The sequence below is a fragment of the Hibiscus syriacus genome, unplaced genomic scaffold (genome assembly GCF_006381635.1).
Source record: "Hibiscus syriacus cultivar Baekdansim isolate YM2019G1 unplaced genomic scaffold, ASM638163v2 tig00111146_pilon, whole genome shotgun sequence".
Taxonomy (NCBI): domain Eukaryota; kingdom Viridiplantae; phylum Streptophyta; class Magnoliopsida; order Malvales; family Malvaceae; genus Hibiscus; species Hibiscus syriacus.
Window position 1 is genome coordinate 428,278 of NW_024062997.1, and position 9,616 is coordinate 437,893.

A 9,616-nucleotide genomic window follows, 5' to 3' on the forward strand; every position below is an offset into this window, starting at 1 on the left:
AGGGGTTTAGCCCTTTCAATTTTCTTTCTTTACATAAGTGGTCTTTAGTTGGAAACCTAATATAAAACGTTGTAAAACCAATTGAGGGGTTTAGCCCAGTGGTTCAAATGCTTCTAGGAGCAACCCCAAGTTGCTGGTTTGATTCCCTTTCTTATATTATTTCTTCAAATTATTTTGTATCAAATAAGGTGGTGACATGTGATATTATTCTTTTAAGTACAAAATAAAGTAAATTAAATAAGTAAAATAAATAAATATCATCCAAACCAATAGTGACAAATTTCACCATCTAATTGGAGGTTAAATTTATTAAATTAAAAAAAATTATGACCAAATTGAAATAATGTATAAATATTGAGGATCAAATGTGTAATTATACCAATTTTATTAACTACTATGTCAACACTTCCGTTAAATGTTAACGGAAAATGACTTTGATTGAATGCATTTAAATAGTTGGGTGATTTGATTAACAAAAATAAAAAATGGTGGTCAAACTATAGCTTACCCAAAAATTAATATGACCTTTGAACTATTTGTACACTTAATGTGACCCTTAAAATTAGAAAATATTCAATGTGATCCTTAGACCAATGATTTTCGCTGTTGATCATTATGATGTTGATGTGACAGTTTAAGATGCTTACATGACAGTCTACGGTGATTGATAATGTGACAAATAGGCTAAAATAATTTTTATCAAGTATGAGGATCAAATTGATTTTCTTAAAGTTCAAATGTTTATTTAATTTTTAGGAAAATAAAATTATTATAAATTTAAAGTTTAAAATATTTAAATATATTCAAAAAAAATATAAAATTTCTAAAATAAGAAAAAATTGTTAAAATTAAATATAAAAATACTAAAAATAAAATAAATTATTTTTTTATTAATATAAGAGTGATTACAATGTGGTATTTGTTCGAAAGTCTATCAACTCATTTGACAATGAATGCTTAAACACCCTTGACATTCAATATGCTATAACTCGGGACCTCTAGAGATAACAATTATCGCGTTAACCACTGGAACAGCTTAATTCGTGCATAAAATAAATTATTTTAATTAATGTTTGTTCTCTATATGGATATTGGGAAAAATGTTATTACCTAGATGACATAGGTTCAAGCTGTTACGTCTACAGAGTGTGTGTGCATTGCCAATCAGTTAAAAAAAAAGCTTAAATGCACCATTAGTCCCTAAAGTGTACAATTTGTATAAAGTTGCCCCTAAAGTATTTTCGAGACATTTTGCCCCCTGAAGTTTAAATCGTTATCTGTTTGCCCCAAATTGTCAACGTTTTTAAAGAAACCAATGGTAAATTAAATATTTAGTCACTCAAAATTTTCCCTCAAAATCGTCCCTTAGCCAACTTGGGGTGATATTTTCTTATGTCCTTCTAAAATTTAAAGAATTTATATACTATATATGTGTATTGGCTCGTCTAATGCAAGCCTGCAATAAAAGTGTTGTAGGATTTCTATTAAGTAGAGTGGTATAACCATATCTAATAATGTATACAATTGTGAAGAACAATGATGGTGAAACTCAACTGCAGCACGAAGAATTGAGAGAAGAAGAAAGAAGGATGATTAAGGTAGACGTGGATGATGAGCCGGAGTTGCTGCACAAATTGCTTTTGATTGATACAATCAACCGGTTAGGAGTGAATTACCATTTCGAAAGAGAGATAGAGGAAGCATTGCACAGGGTTCATTAGCATCACTACAAATATGACCAAACTCTTGGGGCTGTTTCTCTTGGATTTCGATTGCATAGAGAAAGTGGATTTAATACTCCCTGTGGTGAGTCTTGCGCCTTCTATTTTGCGCATGAAATCCAGTTTTATCTTGTTTAGGTGAGGGTCTAATTAGGGTTGTCAATTTTTTATTCGATTGAACAGAAACGTTCAACAAGTTCACTGATGGTGAAGAAAACTTCAGCAAGTCCTTAACAAGTAATGTGAAAGGTTGCTGGAACTATACGAAGCTGCGTGTTTACTTGTTCATGGGGAACACATACAGGAAGAAGCCCTTGCGTTCACCACTATCATCTTGAGTTAGTCAAAGCTACTGAAATTGTGGAGTATCCCCTTTCAGCCTTGGTCTCCAATGCTCTATACCAACCCACCCATCCGCAAGGCCTGCCAAGGTTGGAGGCTAGGCGATACATTATCGTTTATAAAGACGATGCTTCACACGACAAAACATTGCTGAAGTTTGCAGTGTTGGATTTCAACCTGTTACAGAATTCACACAAGGAAGAGATATGCAAGCTCTCTATGCAACATTCTACTCATTTACCACTAATTCATATTCGATTTTAACCTAATTTAAAGGGAAAAAATTATTCATAATTATGTGTTTTGTTTTCAGGTGTTGGAAAGATTTAGATTTTACCACAAACTACCATTTGCATGAGATAGATTGGTAGAGTGCTACTTTGGATGTTGGGAATGTACTTTGAGCCCAAGTACTCTTTCGCTAGGGAGATATTAATAAAAGAAACAACTATGATATCAACTATGGATGACACATACGATTCATATGGCACATCTGAAGAACTTCAACTTTTTTCAGATGCGGTTCAGAGGTCAGCCACTCATACACTAATACATGATATTTATATCAGGACATTACTGCAGACATTAGGTATATCTGCTGACATTACTGCATTAAATGTCACGTCTCTTGTTGGAATGGGAGATGTTCTGCGACATGATATTTATAATTGGGCCTCTACCAACCCTAAAGTCATTGATGCTTCTTCAATTCCTGCCCGCTTTTTATATCAGGGCAGAGTTAGGATCTTAATTTGTAGGGTAAAGTGTAATATTTTTTATAGTGAGACGGTAATTTATAATTATCTAATAAATATTTAATTTTTTTTGGGGATTGAGGCTACAGCCCCTCCAGCATCCATTTAGTTTCGTCACGGTCTTAGACGATATTATTTCACATAAGGTATTTTTTTTAAAAAATAAAAATTTATATTTGCGATACAAATAAAATATTATTCTCATCTTAACGGGGCCGGGCGGGGATGGTTTTGCATTACCCATTCCGTCTCCGACATTTGTGAGTACGGTTTTGGGAATACCCATTATATGTTTTGGGGATTTTTTTTGTCACCATATTCATCCCTTACGGATCACTGCAGGTTTCGATTAATCTCCATCCCAGAAAATAAACAAAGGTTTTTAAAATCAATGCAACACCTAAAACTTGTAACATATATCAAATTATCTCAAATTGGTCTCTATCTATAATATGAAAGTTTCAAACGTCAATATTCATATAACACTTAATGTATATATACAATCTTAATTATTTTCAATATCAACAAATCAATGTATATTAAAAAAAAAATCTAAACTCCAATTTTAGTTCATTCGATATAATAGTGACAACATGTAATCTCACAGATATTTTAAATTGTTGAAACTTGTTGTATCTGCTTTTGGAAACTTATTATCTTCTCGATTGTGTATGTCATCACAACAAAGCGTGAACCTTGGTTTTATTAACCAAAAAAAAGGAATACTAAAATAAAAATATGTATATTCAACCCACCTATAAAATGTTTAAATTTGAATTTAAATAAAATGTTTTTTAATTTGAATTTAAATAATATTATCTATAAAACATATGCATATTTAACCCACCTATAATCATCACAGATATTATCATAAAATCATATGAAATACTATACAAAGACTGATTTTATATTATTTTATAAAATAATACATATGCATGTATGTACACCACTAAAATTCTCAATATATTATTTTATAATTTTTGTCGGTCTTCTTTTAATTTCGTACTTACTTAAACATCAAAACGTGTCTATATATATATATAGTCTTATTTTGGAACCACGTATATCGGTCAAGAAGAACATTTTGAAATTTTTGTTTAGCTTATGAGTTCGATAAAAGACTACCGACGTAAATCAAAACGTGTCAAAGAATATAGGGTAAATTACGTGTCTAGTACTTAAACTATTAATTTTGATCTATTTTAATACTTAAACTTTAAAAAATTTCAAATGATACTCAAAGTTTTGATTTTGTTTTATTTAGTACCCACCATTAAAAACTTTAGTTTTTTTCATTTTAGTACCCTTGAGTTTTGAAAAGATTAAAAGTTTAGGTACTAAAATGGACCAAAACTGATACTAGGTTCTAAATGCGTTAAATTTTTAACGGCGGGATATTAAAATGAAATGAAAACTAAAAGTGGATATGATTTTGAAAAATTGGAAATTGAGGTACTAAAATGGACCAAAATTGATAGTTTATGTACTAAATGCATAGTTTACCCAGGAATATATTGGTTGAAAAGAAAATTTTGAAGTTTTAGTTTGGCTTCCCAGCTCCGATAAAGTGTTATAATCGTAGTTAAATTTATTTGTTTGTTTTTCTTATATATACTGTTTGGAAAATAATAAAATATGCTAAAGGTCATTGAATTATACTTAAATAATTATTTTGGTTATTGAATTTTTAAAAATTATAAAATGAGGATAATGATGCATCAAAGGTAAGAAAAGAAAAGAAAAAGGTAAACTATACATTTAGTAGCTCAAGTATCACTTTTGTTTTGTTTTGGCCATCCAACTATTTTTTGTTTCAAAATCATACCTAAAGTTATGTTTTGCTTTCATTTTGGTCACTCATCGTTAAAAATTTGACGATGATGCTGGCGTGTCATCATAAGATACTGCAACGTCGTCATTGATTTTTTTTTTAAAATGACACATCAACAATTAAGTTAAGGATGACCAATGAAACCAAAACGTAACATCAAGTATATTTTAAGCAAATAATAATTGAGTGACCATGACATCATAAATATTAGTTAAAGTACTAAACATGTAGTTACCCTAAAATGTTGTTGCTCTATGAGGATTGGTTTCATGGTGAAGACACCTATGGGATGAGGATTTTTTCACTCTTTTTTTTAGGTTATTTACTCACGCGAGGATATTAGAAAAAATACTTGAATGATGAATGGTGTAATTTACCTTAACAATAAAGATAAACACTCAAGATGCTAATATGAATAAAATTGTCTACCACAATTTAATGTGAAGAAACTTGTCTACCACAGTTTAATATGAAGAAACGTGTCTACCACTTTGAGTTTACACTGTCTTTAAAACATAAATCTAAATTCAAAATTTAAAATAGAAGTTCTTAATTATGTCAAAAGTTTTCTAACTTAAAATTAAGAATTGATCTTAATGATAAAAATAAAATGTTTTCTTAATTCACTTGAATTTAAATAATAATAATCTATAAATATGTATATTTTGCCAACCTATAATCATCGCATATATTATCATAAAATCATATGAAAATACTAAAAAAAACCATTAATATTCTCAATTATATCATTTTATAATTTGTCATTATCTATTTAAGGGTTACCATTACCCCTGTAGTAGACCCAATTTATCATTTTCTCCCCTATCATATTTTCGCATCAATTTAACCCTTAAAGTAGTTTCATTGCATCATTCTATACTCTACTCAACTCTAAATTTATAAACTTCAAGGTTTTGGGGTTATGTTTAGGCTTAGTGTTATAATTTAGGGTTTTAAGGATAAGATATCGAATGATGCAATTGAGCAAGTTTGAGAGTTAAATTGAAGCGAAAATACGATAGCGATAAGTGATAAATTATGTCTACTACATAGACAAAAATTATCTTTCTGCCATCTTCTAATTTTGTACCGACTTAAACATCAAAACGTGTTTATATGTATATAGACTTCAAGTCTGATTCTGGAACCACGTGATATTGGATGAGAGGACAATTTTGAAAGTTTTGTTTAGCTTACGAGTTCCCAAAAAGATTTCTATTTTGTTATTTTTTCTTTATTTTTTACTGACTTAAACATCAAAACTTGTCTCAAAGAATATAGGGTAAAGATAGAAGTGAGCATTCGATCGAGACGTATTTTACAACTCGAGCTTAACTAAATTTTTTTTTGAGTCTAGTCGAGTCTAAGAAATTCGAGTTTCTATACTAATTTATTATAATTATTTATATTATTATGGCAATGATTTGTTCCAATTGTTTGACTTTATCTAACCATATAATATATATATTCTTTCATATTCTAATGTTATTTAATATATCAAATACAATCTAAAATTATGAAATATATTCATAATATTATATTTAAAAGAAAGTATTTTGAGGGTAAAATATTGATGAGAGTATAAATGAGTCAAGGAATTGATGAGAGGAAAGAATTTGCAAACAATTGTAGTCAAAAGACCAAATTGGGTCAAATGCAAAATTAAGGGACTAAATAAAAAATAGCGTACATCTTTAGTAAAAAAAATAACAATTGAAGTTACATAAGTATTCTATTATGGTACGTGAGCATGTGAAATTTGGTAAAAAAATGAACTTAAAAAAATGACAAATTGAAGGAATAAGTAGATTATGAAAAATTGAAGGACCAAATTGAAAAATAAATAATTTGTAATAAAAAGAGGAATTGAAAGTATGCATGTATTCTACTATGGTTTAGGAACATGTGGCTCAAAGTTGGTAAAAAAAGACTTAAAATAAATGATGAATTGAAGAAATAAGGAGATTATGAAAAATTGAAGGACTAAATTGAAAAATAAAAAATTTGTTATCAAAGAGAGGAATTGAAATTACACATGTATTCTACTATGGTTTAGAAGCATGTGACTAAAATTTGGTAAAAAAGGACTTAAAATAAATTACAATTGAAGAAATAAAGAGATTATGAAAATTGAAGGACTAAATTGAAAATAAAAAGTTGTTATCAAAAAGAGGAATTGAAAGTAAACATGTATTCTATTAAGGTTTAGGAGCATGTGGCTCAAGTTTGGTAAAAGACGGACTTAAAATAAAGGAGGAATTGAATAAATAATGAAATCGGGGACTAAACCGTAAATTTGTCAAAATACTTAGTCAATTTTTTTTTGTTTTTCGAGTAACTCAAAAATTCCAAAATTTTAACTCAACTTGAACTCGAAAACGAATTTATAATTCGAGCTGACTCGAATAACTCAAAATTGAAAAAACAAATCAATTTTTCAAGTCGAGTTTTGCTTACCCCTAGGTAAAGAGCGCGAATGGTCCTCTGACTATAGGGTACTACTTATTAAGTCTCTCATTTATTAAAGTTAAAAAATGATCCTTTGAATATAAGGTGTTGCTTTTTTGAGTCCATCGACTATAAAAAGTAACAAAATGGTCACCCGACAATTTATTTTCTAGACTCGTCATTTTTCATTAAAAAATTGACGGTTGTTCAAGCTAGATGTTAACATGATGACTGAGATATGATAGTTGCTTGAGATTTCGGGATCAATTTTATCATATCATAGTCAACAAGTCAATGTTCAGCTCTGTTGGGATTTATGAAGCTCAAATTGACAACCGAAAAATGTGCCAAGAGGGGTAAAATAGTAATATGTGTTTAGGGAGTAAGGATAAAGAAAAGATAGACAATTTTCAACAACAATTTATAGTGGTTTGACTTCTCAACTAAGTCTACATCCTCACTAAGGATTTTTCAACAAATTCACTAATTTGTTCTTTCTTTTTCAAGGACAAAGAGATAGCCTTTACAAACTCCCTAGCTTTTCAAAGGCTTAGCTAGAACCAAAACCCCTTCTCAAAAGGAATAAAAGAAGTAAACAATAAAACCTCTAGAAGGTAGGGTGTTTACAAATTAAAACTCACAAAAACACAATATTTACAAGAGAAATGAAATAAAGAGTGAAAAATATTTCTCTTGTGTTTGATTGTTTGGATAGGTGTTCTAACCCTTCTTCAAGTGTATTGAACTTGTATTTATATGTTGGAATGAGATTGTGGTTGTTTCTAGCCGTTGGGAGTGATTTGGAGCCGTTGGGAATGTTTTCCCTATAAAATAAAACTTCCCATGACAGAGGGTATCAGTACTCCTATAGGGAGTATCGGTACTACCTTTGTAATATTTAAATAAAACTAGTCATTACTAGCCATTGGGCCTGACGGTATCAATACTATCCTTCATGGTATCGATACTACTATGTAAAGTAGTATCGGTATCCCTTTGAGTATCGATGCCTATTTTGCATTCTAGAATTTGAGCAAGCTGGTAGTATCGATACTACCTTGAGAGTATCGATACTTCTCTTACCTTTGGTATCAGTGCCACATGAACAGTATCGGTAATGTTCATATAGTATCGATAATGTAAGAACAATATCGATATTACGTACGTTGAAAATAAGTTTTGTGCTCAAATTCATTGTTAATTGACTTTGAATTATTTTTGAAAAACTTTGAAAACTTTGAATAAATTCAATTCAAGTTCAAAAAACATTTTGCCTTAATTTGTTATATCAAAACATTATAAAACATGGTTCAACAAGCTCAAAATATCGTCCATTTTTTAACGGAAAAGGACGAGTTTGGAATATAATGAATAGTCGGTGACCATTTTGTAACTTTTAATAGTCGAGAGACTCAACAAAGGAACACTCTACAGTCGAAGGACCATTTTTGTAACTTTTAATAGTTATATTTTGGTTTCATTTTGGTAACTCACCATTAAAAAATTAATGGTGATGCTGACATGTTATCGTAAGATAATGCAACATCATCATTGAATTTTTTTAAAATGTCAAATCTGTAATTAAGTTAATTTTTTAACTACGGATGATCAATGAAACTAAAGCGTAACATCAGATATATTTAAAAAATAATAATTGAGGGACCAAAATGACATAAAATAATAGTTAAAGTACTAAACGTGTAATTTATCCCAAAAATTATAATTCTAATTAGGATTGGTTTCACGATGAAGACACCTTACGAGATGAGGATGTTGTTTACTTTTTTTTAGGATATTGGAATAAAAATAGTTGAATGATAAGATAAACAATAGATGCTAATATGAATAAACTTATCTACCACAATTTAATAAATCAGTCATAAGTGTATACAAACAAAATCATAGACAATAATCATAGTCAGTATTTGAAGATTTTAATGGCGAGGAGGCCCCTCTTAGGACAAGAAGCAGTATACATGTGTTTGAGATCCATCTAGTGATATATGAAGAAGATTGAAGAAGAAGAAGAAATCAAAGCGTTCAATGTTAGAATTATGAAGTTTAGAGTACTTTTCATTTAAACAAACATCAAATTCATATTCGAAAAGAAAAAAATAAGTTTTGTGAAAAATTTGGGACACATCTGTCATTAGATCTGACGATCGAAGATGGTCGAAGACGACCGATGTGGTGAACGATTACAGTGAGTGTAGTCAAAATTTGGGTTGATTAAGACAAAGGAAGAAAAAGAAGAGGAAGAAGAAGATAATAAGAGAAGAAAGAGAGGAAAATGGTTCTTTTAGCTTTCATAGGAATTTAAAATGACGTCATTTTGGTGGTTTTTTGTAGAGATATAAAGTGATATTGTTTTGGTCTCATCCGACCATTTTTTATATCATCTAATCATTTTTGATTTCACAATCGAGTGACCAAAAATGATGCAAACTAAAATCGAATGATCAAATCAAAATTTTTTAAATTTTAATGATCAAAATAAAAATAAGAATAGCAGTGAAATT

At 29.6% G+C, this 9,616-nt stretch overlaps 1 pseudogene; it reads left to right on the plus strand.

Annotated features, from left to right (window-relative positions):
* Positions 1-1,514: 1,514 nt before the first annotated feature.
* On the plus strand, positions 1,515-2,814 carry LOC120154685 (annotated as a pseudogene).
* The last annotated feature ends 6,802 nt before the right edge of the window (positions 2,815-9,616 follow it).